The following is a 12,006-nucleotide window of genomic DNA, read 5'->3' as shown; positions in this document are numbered from 1 at the left end:
GGAGGAGGGGGAGGAGCCACAGAGTACTCGGAGGTTTTTTGTTTTTTCGACTGAAAACCAAAGGGATGGGGGAGGTGAGGGGTGGCATAAATAAAGGCTCCTCAGTCAGTGCTTTGGAGAGCCATCCCAGCTGAGAACAGCTAGGGGCTTTGGAGAGCTCCTCGGGACCGCGACCAGAGCAGAAGAGAAATTCAGGCAGTCCGAAGCTTGGAGGCTGAGGACTAGAGCTCGGAAGAGAACCTCGGGCAAGGGGCGTATCCCAGGAAAGACTAGAAGATGCATTTAGGCAGGTGGGCTGGGGGGGAAAAAAAAGATTGATGGTGTAAAAGATCAAGCTTGAAAGAAGAGACTGGGGGTGGTGAGAGGACCAAGGATGGAAGGAGAAGTGAACACTGGAGCTTTGGAAGAAGCTGGGGATGGGGAGGGAAAGGGTTCTCGGAAGATTCCCCCTGGGCTCTATCCACCTGGCGCCAGTCAGAGCCGCAGAGCGCTTTCTCCTCCACCTCAGAGCGCTTGCCGGGACACCGAACTGGCTTCAGCCACTCAGACAGGAAGCGTGAGCTGATCGGCCGAGAATTGTTCACGCCGCCGGCCTTTTTCGCTGCCAGGTCGCGACAGGACAGGGAGCCCCCTCTGGCGTGGGCACAGGGATGCCCCAGGGAGGAAGGAAGACGAAGCGACTTGGGACAGGAGACATAGGTCGGGGTGATACAAAAGGAAAGCGGCGCATTTTCTTTCCTCTCACCTCCCCCACCACCACACATACACACACCCCATTCAAAGAAAGCGTTCTTCTCCAAGGATGTTCCTCCTCATCATCCTGGCGTGCTCTTGCTGGGTAGACATCCCCTAGCCCCGGTCCCCTCTCTCCTCTCTCCCTCTGCAGAGGATCAGGGGATGCAGTTGATGCTGTGACTCTAGCTGCACTGCCCAGGGTTCAGAGACAGCCTCTCCTCCTCAGCGGAGTTCCCGTCCCCCCACCCCACCCCCCGCCGCCCCGGATTTATCTAAGGATTCTCATCCTTGCCAAGGCAGGACAAAGAAGTCTTTCTTTCCCTCGCCCACCTTCTTCGCCTAGGTGGGGACCAGGAGACTGAGAAAAGGGCTCAATCTCTAGGCATTGGTCTCGCTCCCTAACCCCTGATTTTTTCCCGAGGGTCCCTCAGGATCTGCCTCCTCCGTCTCCTATTCTTCCTCTTCCTCCCTTGTCTGTCTCTACTGCTGTCTCAGTCTTCCACACCAACCCCACACCCGCGGCTGCTAGCCCCGCCCCCTTCTAGATAAAGCAATCTACTGGGGCCACAGACGCCACGTGGGCTGCCCCAGGTAAAATGAGGTACTAATGAAGGCCAGGCCTAAATCTCTCTCCTTTCCTAACTGCCGCTGGGTACTCAAAGAGTTAGGGACTGACAGAGATAGGGTTGCGCCCCACCTGTCCCACTCCAACATGCACTCACATTACACAATGAGAATTCTGGAGGAAGAGGCAGTGGAAATATAGGGGGCTGGCGGGTGTGGAAGATTGACTCTCGCTAAAGACAGACGAGTCCTGCTCTATCGACCTGGAGAGCTGTCCTCTCCTAACCATCACTGCAACCTTGAGCAGAATGAAGACACCCCAGGCTCCCCACGCTGATTCCGAAGAAATCTCTAAACTGTGAGATCACAAGATTTAGAGCTGCAATGGACTTTAGAGAGCATCTAATCCAACCAACACTTCCATTTTAAAATGAAGAAACTGAGGCTCAGAGAGGTACAGCTACTTGTCCACAGTCATAAGGGTAGCAAATATCAAAGCTAGGATTCCAATCTGAGTAGAACGCCCTTCCACATCACCAAGCTACTCCTTCACCTAGGTTCTAATTCCAGCCCCTGCTCCTGACTTGCTGAGCGACCTTGGAGAAGTCTTTTCCCTTGGTCAGGCCTCAGTCTCCTCTGTAAATGAAGTCGAGAACAGGAGAGGAAGGGGCAGAATAGATTACATGATCTCTAAGGACCGTTCCGATTCCAGCAGGCTATAAGCATGAGTGACAGGGCCTTCCTTTCCCTGTATCACGTCATTGGTTGGAGGGTTCTTCAGGGCCAAGTAGGCTGAGTGCTGGGGTGCTTCATTTAGCTGGTGTCCTTCCCTACAGAAGAGGAATACAAGATGTAAGAGAACGGGACTGGGTCAGAGAACTCAGATCAGAGGCAAAAATGCTTCTAGCCCATGGGGGGTGGGGTAAAGGAGGGGAGTAATTGAGAGGAGACGAAGAAGGCAGTGGATTTGTACTAGGGAGGAAGGAAGCAGGGAAGAGAGAATAAGAAGGGAGGGAACGGATGCTCTTCTCCCGTGGTCCACAAGTCAATTTAGAAACGAACCCACCCCCATTCTGCATCCTCGCGGACAGATTTCTTCTGTCAAGTTGGTGACTCATCGGGGAAGCAGCGACTGAGGATTCCCAACAGCTGGTGATGATGAACGACACAGCCCACGACGGAACCCCAATCAAGCCTTCCTCTTGGGGACCTGATGCTCATCAAAACCCTATGAGTCAGGACCTGTGGCGTCCGACTTCCGACTCACCTGCCCCTCTCTGGAAGATGCATTCCTTCGGTTTAGCCACCAGGGGGAAACATACAGCGAATTACTGGTCGACCTCGCTTCCCCGGGAACCCCGATACACCAAAATACAAGCGTTTTTGTTTGATTAGTTGGTTTTGCTTTGTTGTTATTATCGTTGTTATTTAGCTCCGAGAAATCTCAGCAAGAAGGCGCTGTAGAAAGCAACTGCTCCAGCCCTTCCATCAATGGAAAGGGAAACCCAGGCCCAAAGAGATGAAGTGACTTGAAGGAGGGCACAGGCATCAGTGGCAGAATTGAGAACAGAAGAAACTCAAACCTTCACTCTCGGTCTAGACCTCTTTTCACTACAGGAGGCAGTGCAAGTAATACCTGACCTCAAACTGGGTTTGAATCCTGGGTTTGAATCTTGACTCTGCTACCTGTGTGACCTAAAGTGAGTCACTTAGCCTCCCTCTGCCTCAGCTTCCTCACTTAGAAGTGATCTAGTTCAAACTATAGAGTTAGATTAATAAAGTTAGATTAATTAATTAATAGATTAAACATCCCCCCGTAGAGTCTATTTACTAAAAGCACGTTCATTTTATGAAAGAATTTGCCATAGGAACGCTTTAAATGCTCAAATTCCCTGGGATACAATTTCACTTAAATGCATCTTTTTCAGAAGTAGGTATATTAATGAGGCTAAGGTTATGGGTGTCCATTCTTCTATGAAGCAAGCTCCCAACACTTCTCTCTGGCCACAGACTACACCCCTACTCTGATTTCCCTCACATTCCAAGAAAAACAAAAGGTGCCCTTGGTCACAAAACAAGAGAGAAGAGAATATAGACAGAAAAATTGATAACCTATCACCACAGTGGGAAATAAAATCAAACCAGGAGGTTTTCCATTGTCTGACATCTCATGCATTTATACCAGCATAGATTTAGAGCTCAAATGAGACCTTAAAAATGGAACCATCTTATCCAAGCCTCTCATTTTCCTGGGTCCTCCTCTACTCACTGGAATTCACCCACATATCTAATCTGCTGTCACATCTTATCCTTTCTAACTTTATAATATCTCTCTAGGATATAGAAATGACCACGTTAAATAGAAACTTATCAGACTGTCATTTAAAGTCCTTTACAATCTTACTCCTGCTTTTCTTTCCACATTTTCCCCCCTTCCAAAATCCTGTGCCACAGGACAACTGGCCTACACATACAATACATTCATGTTCACCATACAATACATTCCATTTCCTGCCCTCAAACAGACTGCCCTCCATTCCTGGAATGTCCTCCCTCCTCACTTTCATGGCTTGTAACTGGTAGTTCCCCTCAAGGTTCAATTCAAAAGGAACCTCCTTCAAGATGTCTTTCTGGATTATTCTAAGTTTTAGAACTCTTCTCCTCTACTCAGGCCCCAAAACACTGTGCCTTTATTTTGTATTATTCTGCATTAACTTATTTGTGAACATATTGAATCCTCTCCCAGAAAAAAAAAAAAGTACAGCGTGTAGCACTTAATCCTAGGCACTTAATCGAAGGTTTTTGATTGATCTGGTCTGACCTCCTTATTATGAAGAAAGAACTTTGTAAATTTGGTGGGAATTATTCCTTCTTCCCTCCCCCTCCCACCCCTGTGGAGCATGCTCAGAATTACCATTCCTATGGGCCCTGCTCACAGCCATGTGTTGACCCATCCCTACAAGGACTTAGCATTTCATTCCCCAATGTCAATCTTCCCCTAGAAATCAAAGTGGTGTCAAATAGTTGGTGCCCAGGTATTTTAGGGAACCAAGAGAGATGTAAAGGGACTTGCTCAGTTTCTTTTTTTGTGAAATAAGGAGTTTAGGCTAGGGGGTGAGAAACCTGTGTCACCAAAGCCACATGTGGCCCTCTAGGTCCTTCAGTGCAGCCCTTTGACTGAATCCAAACTCCACAGAACAAACCCCCTTAATAAAAGGATTTGTTCTGTAAAACTTGGACTCAGTCAAAAGGCCACATGCAAGGACCTAGAAGGCCACTTGTGGCTTCAAGACTGCAGTTTCCCCAACCAGGGTAGGTGATTGCTAAGATCCCTTCTAGCTCTCACAGTCTCCATTCTCTATTTGAACATTCTTTGTTCTCACCTACTCCATGAATGGAGGTCAACTATTTGGGCTGATCACCTCTCGATGAATCTAATTTATACAACTCCCATGAAGCAAAACAAAGTTTCCCAGGTAGAATGAGAAAAGCAATCTGTCCCACAATTTTCCCTAACCTCAGGCTTCCTTTTTCTAGTAGCCCCAATATTCCATATGTGCTCTTAAGTCTGTGGTCCTCATTGCCAAAGGCAGCACCTCTCTTAGACTCTTTGGGTACTCTGATCACTAGTATGAATGAACTTTTCATACAATCAATAAATTTAGAGATGAAAGGGATGACTGCCTGGCCTACCTCTCTCCTCTCATTTTAGAGAGGAGGAAACTAAGGCCCAATAAGTGACTTCTCACAGTCACACAGATAATAAATTACTGAGGTGGAATTTAAATAGAGATCCTCTTGACTTCAAATGCAGTGCTCTTTCCACTCTACCACCTTTGCTGGAGACCATGTAGGTGTTCTCCAAAAAGAAGTGTGCTAAATTAGTAAAGAGAGAATTGAACTGGCATCAAACTACTTAAATTCATGACCCACCATTTCTACTGACACTTGGTAAGAACTTGCAAAAAGGCAACTAGTGTGGTGCAGTAGGAAGAACATTAATATTGACAACTGAAGATCCAGTTTGGATTCTTGCCCAAAGTGTCGTAGAGCACAACAAACAAATAAATAAGAAAGAAAGTGAAGGAGAGGACAGGAAGGGAAAAGGGAAGGAACAGGAAGGGGAAGGAAAGAAAGAAGGAAAGAAGGAGGGAAGGAAAGAAAGAAGGAAGGAAGAAAGCTGTCACTCCGTACAATGGGTGTGAGGAAAGTGCTTTGCAAACCTTAAAGCACTGTATTAATGTAAACAATTATTGGTTTCCTCCTCTGTAAAGTGAAGCAATTGGTCTAGAGACTAAGGCCTCCGTCCAACTCTAAAATTCTATGTTTCATTCAGCTTGAACATCAAGTGTTTCCAAATTCTATGTCTGAAGGGCCCTTCTAGCTCTGGAATTCTATGATCCAAGGTCTCTTTGATCTCTAACATTTTATTTTTAACATTCCATGTTCTATGATCCCTTCTAGCTTGAATGCTTTGTACTCTGCAGTAGCATTCTCTGTTCTAAAGTCTCCTCCATCTCCAACATTCTAGTAATCTGTGAAAATAAAACAAAATATAAATACTTAGAAATCTGTGCTCTGTAAGCTTGTCAATTCTATTCCTATCATCTCTGTTGGCTCATTCATCAGTTTACACCCTCTAGCCCTCTTCAACTTCAACCTTTACTTCCACCCTGATTTCCAATGGAGTAAGTCTTTCCCCAAATTACATCCCTACAGATTTATAATAGAAAAATCTTTTGCACATACAGTAGCAATTCCCAGTTAGAAGGGAAGGGTCTTTGATTCACACTGGGGATGGGAATTATATTGATATGTGTGAAATTGTGCCAAGGAGAAGCAGTTGATGGAACCAAGGAAGAAAAGCCTTAGGGGAAAAATAGCTGTCTTCAAATATTTTAAGGATTGGCATGTGAAAGAGTGATTAAATGTATTCTCTGTAGTTCCAGCAGACAGACTGAGGACTAATAGGCAGAAGTTGCAGAAAGGCAGATTTTTAGCTCAATATGAGACTGGAAGGAAGCCATGCATATCTGCAACTTCCAGAATTTCCTGAATTAACACAATGAGCCAGATGCTCACTGGGAGTAATTAATCCTGATAGCTATGAGGAATAGAAGAGAGACATGGTGTCATCATTCCCATTTTACAGATGAAGAAATTGAGGAACTATTAATTGATCATTTCATGTAAACCCTTGATTTTACCGGTAAGAAAACTGAGACCAGAGAAGAGAAGTGGGAGGAGAAAGAGAGCAACAAGGCAGTTCCCCTTGCTGGACCTTCATTTCCTCACCTCAAAAAAGAAGTAGTAGAGTATAATGAAAAGACTGCTGGATTTGGGATCAAAGAACCTGCATTCAAATATCTGTGTGATTTGAGGTGTGTCATTTTCCCTATGTCAAATTGGCATCTAGACTAGTCAAACCATTTCATAGCTCCACCAACAGGGCATCAATATACCCATCTTACCATAGCCCTCACAATAAGGACTATTCACATTTTTTTTCATCTTTGAGGTTTTCATTTCATTGCATACAGATTGATAAAATTGCTTTAACTCGAATTTGTCTTACTATTAGTAGTTTGGTGCATGTTTTCATGTAGCCATTTACAGTTTGCAAATATTTCTGAGAACTGTTTGATCATATCTTTTGAACACTTATCTATTAGGGAATGGCTCTTGATGTCAAAAGCAGTTTTTGACAGCAAACCATACTTAGACTGACTGATGGAAAAATAATCTCCTTGTGCTGTTTATTTATTTCAAGAAAACATTTAACTTAGTTTATAAAATGCAACCTTAAAGGCTCTTGTTGGACAAGGTGTATCTAACCTACACATGAAACCACACAAGACTCCATGACAGATGTCATAACAGAGATTGTTTTGTTCAATAATCCATTGAGTATTGACTTCAATCAGGGTATTATGCAGGGGAATATATTTTTATCAACTGAATTCATTTAAAACATCCAAAAAACCTCCAAGTTTCTCTAATAATGCTGAGCTTCTCCAAATGCTTCTATTCATAGATGACATTGAATCAGAACACTACTAAGTCTTCTAATTGAAATCCATAGCTACTTGAAAACCATCCTGAATGTCTCTACTGCACTTGGCATAGAATCAGAAGACCCTCCCCTTCTAGCCCCAGCTCTACCACTTCCTAACTTCCTGACCCTGGGTAAGCCAACTCATAAAATCACAAAATTTGAGAATAAGAAGAGATTTCAATGCCATGTATTCCAACCTATGCGTGAAAAGAATCTCTACTGTATTACATATCTAACAAATGTTTATCTAATCTCTATTTGAAAATCTTTTAGATTTTCACCACCTCTTGAGGCAGCCCATTCCAATTATGGACAGCTCACAACTCCCACCCATTGCTCCTCGTTTTCTTGCTGGGGACATATAGAGCATATGTAATATCTCTTCTACATTACAGCCATTTTAATACTTGAAAACAGCTACCAAACTCCCCTTGAGATTCTCCAGGCTAAACAACCCAAGTTCTTTGAACCCATCTTCATAAGACATTCTCTTAAAGCCCTTCATTCTCCAGCTTATTGGGGTCATTCTTAAACTGTGGTGCCCAGAACTGAACACAATAATCCAAATGTGGTCTAAGGCAGAGTGCAGAAGAACTATTAGTCTGTTATTCATAGAAGCTATGTTTCTAAATGTAGCCCAAGATGGCATTAGCTTTTTTGAGTACCACATTACACTGTTGGCTCATACTGAATCTGCAGATTCTTTCTTCAGTGCTTTCTAACTTTGTCTCTTCTCCTCCCCCAATTCTGTAGTAGCAAAATTGATTTTTTGAGCCTGTGGAAGAATTTACAATTATCCCTATTGCTTTCTGTCTATTTGGTGAACTTCTCTGGATCTCATTTTTTCTCATCATTTAACCCTATTGAATTTTATTGTATTAGATGAGGTCCCTTCCTACTGGGGTCCCTTCCAACTCTCACATTCTTATTAGATGAAATTCACCTCTCTGGCTTTCAGTTTCCTTATCTCTAAAATGAAAAGTTTTAACTAGTTGATGTCTAAGGTCACTTCCATTTCTAATATTCTAAGGTCCTAGAAAGACAAAATGGGATGAAAATACATACTGTACTTACAAATTACAAATCAATAGTAAGACACATGATAGGCAAAAATTGAATGCTCCACAATAAAAGGGGATAGAAAGAGAGAGAGGGGAAAAGGGAGGGAGAGGGAAGGGAAAGGAGGGGGGAGGGAGAGGCAGAGTGATAAAGAGAGGGATGAAAAGGAAGAGAGAAAAAGAGAGAGAGGGAGGGGGAGAGAGAGAGTCAGAGAGAGAGAGATGTGACTCTGGTGTGCCTGAATCGGTTGCATTCAAGTCAAAATATTCCTGAGAGTACAAGTCTTGTTAGAGATCTCAAGTTCCTTTGGAATAATGATTGGATTCTTGGCAATAGGACCCAGTGATGAATACATGGGAAAATGGGGTGCCATTCAGAAGAATGATGAAATAGAGAAGTGGAAATAAATTAAATGATGCCTTTGTACCTCATATCCCCTTGGCTTTTTATAGAATCAGAGAGTGACAGGGATGGAAGAAACTTAAGTTATGATCTAGCAAAGTGTTCTCATTTTACAGAGGAGAAAATTGACTTTCCAAGGTCATAAAGCTAGTGGAGCACATGTTCTGGAACTACTATCCCAACTCCCACTCCCATTGGCAAATTGTGTCCCCAGAGGGAGGCTTCTAGGTCTCCCCTCAGCATTTTAGGCACAAATTTCGGTGGGTTCAGGGGTTTTCTAAAACTAGCTCATGAATCCCACCAGTGTGCTTCCCTCATTGATTAACAGTTGACATCTATTGGTCAGATATGTTTAAGTAGCTTTTAGAAAGAGGTAAGATGGTATATATAGTAAAAACAGTTGGTACAAAACATCCTCCACCACAAAATCTGTGCAGTATATTCTCCCACTAGTACATATATAATGGACTCTCTATGAGAAAGTTGGCTCAAGCTTTGAGAACACATGTGGCACCAGCTAACTCATAGTTCCTGGATATTCTTTTGCTCGAGTCCAGTAGATGTTCCCCCTTGGCATAATGAAGCTTTCTGCTGGGCTCCTTGTAAAGTCCTCTTTCCTAATGTACACACTGTCTCAGCTGTTCTGAGGATATTAGTATACTGATGAGATACTCAAAACCTTCTGAAGTTCAGAAAGCTCTACTATGGTTGAGTGGGGAGTGGGAAGTTGGGGGCCTGGGGGCAGAGATATTCTCCTTCTCCTCACCTCCCAAAGTGATTCCCTCTCAGAGGTGTGACTGGGACTTGCAGATTAAACATTAGGATTCTGGAATCCAAATGGGCTTGACTATTTTATGCAAAACCCACAGGATATGACTGAGTCTCAGCAGTAAACCCTAATATACTTCCTATCACACCTAACTGAAATACATTTGATTGCTTGGTTGCTGGATTCAATGGAGATGTCTAGTTCTTGTTCATATCTCTGATTGATTGATTCAATTGAAGTATCCTCTCCTGTTAAAAGTATAAGGCTAAGAATTAGTAACTTTAGGTTGGGTGGGATGATTGAATGATAGACTCAGTCAACCTCCACCCTTACAATACTTTACTGACATGTTTGGAATTAGAACTCAGATCTCCTGATTGCTAGGCCAGTGCTATTTCCACAAAGTTATGCTTTGCTATGCTATGCTATGCCATGCCAGGCCATGCCGTGCCATACCATAGTCAAGATTATTAAGTCATCAATCTAGAGCTGCAAAGAACATTATAGGATATAGGCCAACCATCTTATTTTAAAAATGAGTAAACTAAGGCTTACACTACCTTCATACTTTATACCTTGTCCAGGGCCACATAACTAGTAAGTTTCTGGAACTGGATTTGAACCAAGGTCTTCCTGACTGCAAGCCCAGCAGTCTATCCATTATGCTGTCTCCCAATGTATTCTTTACGCATCAATTTTGTGATGAGTACCAATGAAATCATTGATTCATTTCCTTGAGTTATTGAAGTCTTAGACTGCATTAATAGATGTCTAGTATTCAGAATGACAGAAGTAATTTCTTGTTGTCTTCTGCCCTGATTAGAGCACACCTGGAATTCTACATTCAGTGCTTGCTCCCACATTTTAGGATATACATCGATCTGCTTTCAGTCTCATCATGAGCCTCTTTGACCTCTTCAGGATATGCTCAAGAATGTTAAATGAAAATTGGTTGAAGGAAGTGATGATGTTTAGTATGGAAAAGAGAAATCCTAGGAGAGATGTGGTTACCATTTTCAAATTTCCTAAAGATTATCCCGAAGAAGAAGGATTCAATTTGTTCTATTATTTGGCCTTAGAGGGCAGAATTAGGACCAATGTGTAGACATTAGAGAGAGAGAGAGAGAGAGAGAGAGAGAGAGAGAGAGAGAGAGAGATTTCAGCTCAATATAAGGAAAAACACACTTAACAATTAGAATTCTTTAAAAGTAGAATGAGTTGCTTTGGAAGATAATGAACCCCCTAACACTGGAAATACTCAAGTGTTGGCTGCATGACCTTCTCTCAGGGATGCCACAAGTTGGATTCATTTAAGCAGGGGTGGGGAACCTGCAGCCTTGAGGCCACATGTGGCCCTCTAGGTCCTCAAGTGCAGCCCTTTGACTGAATCCAAACTTCACAGAACAAATCTGCTTAATAAAAGGATTTGTTCTGTAAAACTTGGAGTCAGTCAAAAGGCCATACCCAAGGTCACATGTGGCCTCAAGGCTACAGGTTCCCCAACCCTGATTTAGGGGTTGAACTAGAAGATAATGATGGCTAGAATTGATATAATGCTTTACAAATATCATCTCATTTTATTCCCCACAACTCTGAAAGGTAGGTGCTATCATCTCAATTTTACACATAAGAAAACTGAGGCAGACAGAGGTTAAGTGGCTTGGCTAGGGTCATACAGTTAGTAAGTGTCTGCAACTGGATTTGAACTCGGGTCTTCCTGACTTCAGGTTAAATATTCTATACGCTATGCCACCTAACTGTCTAAATACCCAAAACACCAGCTTGGTACGCACATAGGTTCACACCCCAGTTCTCCTATATGTGGCCTGTGTAACTGTAAGTAGATTATTTGATATCCCTAAGCCTCAGTTTTTTCACCTGAAAAAATGAGGATGATGGACTGGGTTATCTCTAAAAATCCTTCCTAGCCTTGAATACTATGACCCTATGATCCTTCCATCTCTAAGAGTCTAAAGGTCTAATCTCCTGCCAAGTTGTCCTCAAACCCTGCAGAGAATAGGAATTGTTATCCGGACATACACAGAGGAAGAAGATGTCTGTGAGCTGTTGTCTTAGTAATGAGATCATCCTATAATGTTCTCATTTTCCACAGACCCCTTTTCTCAAATGGGCTTCTCACCACTATTTCAGTCTGTGCAGCATTCAAAGAGACCAGGAGCTCTGTAGGTCCCCTGAGACTACCACATTTATTTCCAGCAACTTAAATATATCAGGAAAAGATAGTTAAGCATGCAAATCAGAGCTATTTTAGTATGGGGTCAGAGGTCTCCAATCTGATCGGGTGATGAATTACTCACACATTCAAGTGTTGCTGTACTTACCCCCAAGGACTACTCACTGTTTCAGGAATAATTCTTTCTCTTACACACACACACACACACACACACACACACACACACAC

The sequence above is a fragment of the Vombatus ursinus genome, unplaced genomic scaffold (genome assembly GCF_900497805.2).
Source record: "Vombatus ursinus unplaced genomic scaffold, bare-nosed wombat genome assembly UNPS02005236.1, whole genome shotgun sequence".
NCBI lineage: Eukaryota > Metazoa > Chordata > Mammalia > Diprotodontia > Vombatidae > Vombatus > Vombatus ursinus.
This window is presented reverse-complemented; position numbering follows the sequence as displayed.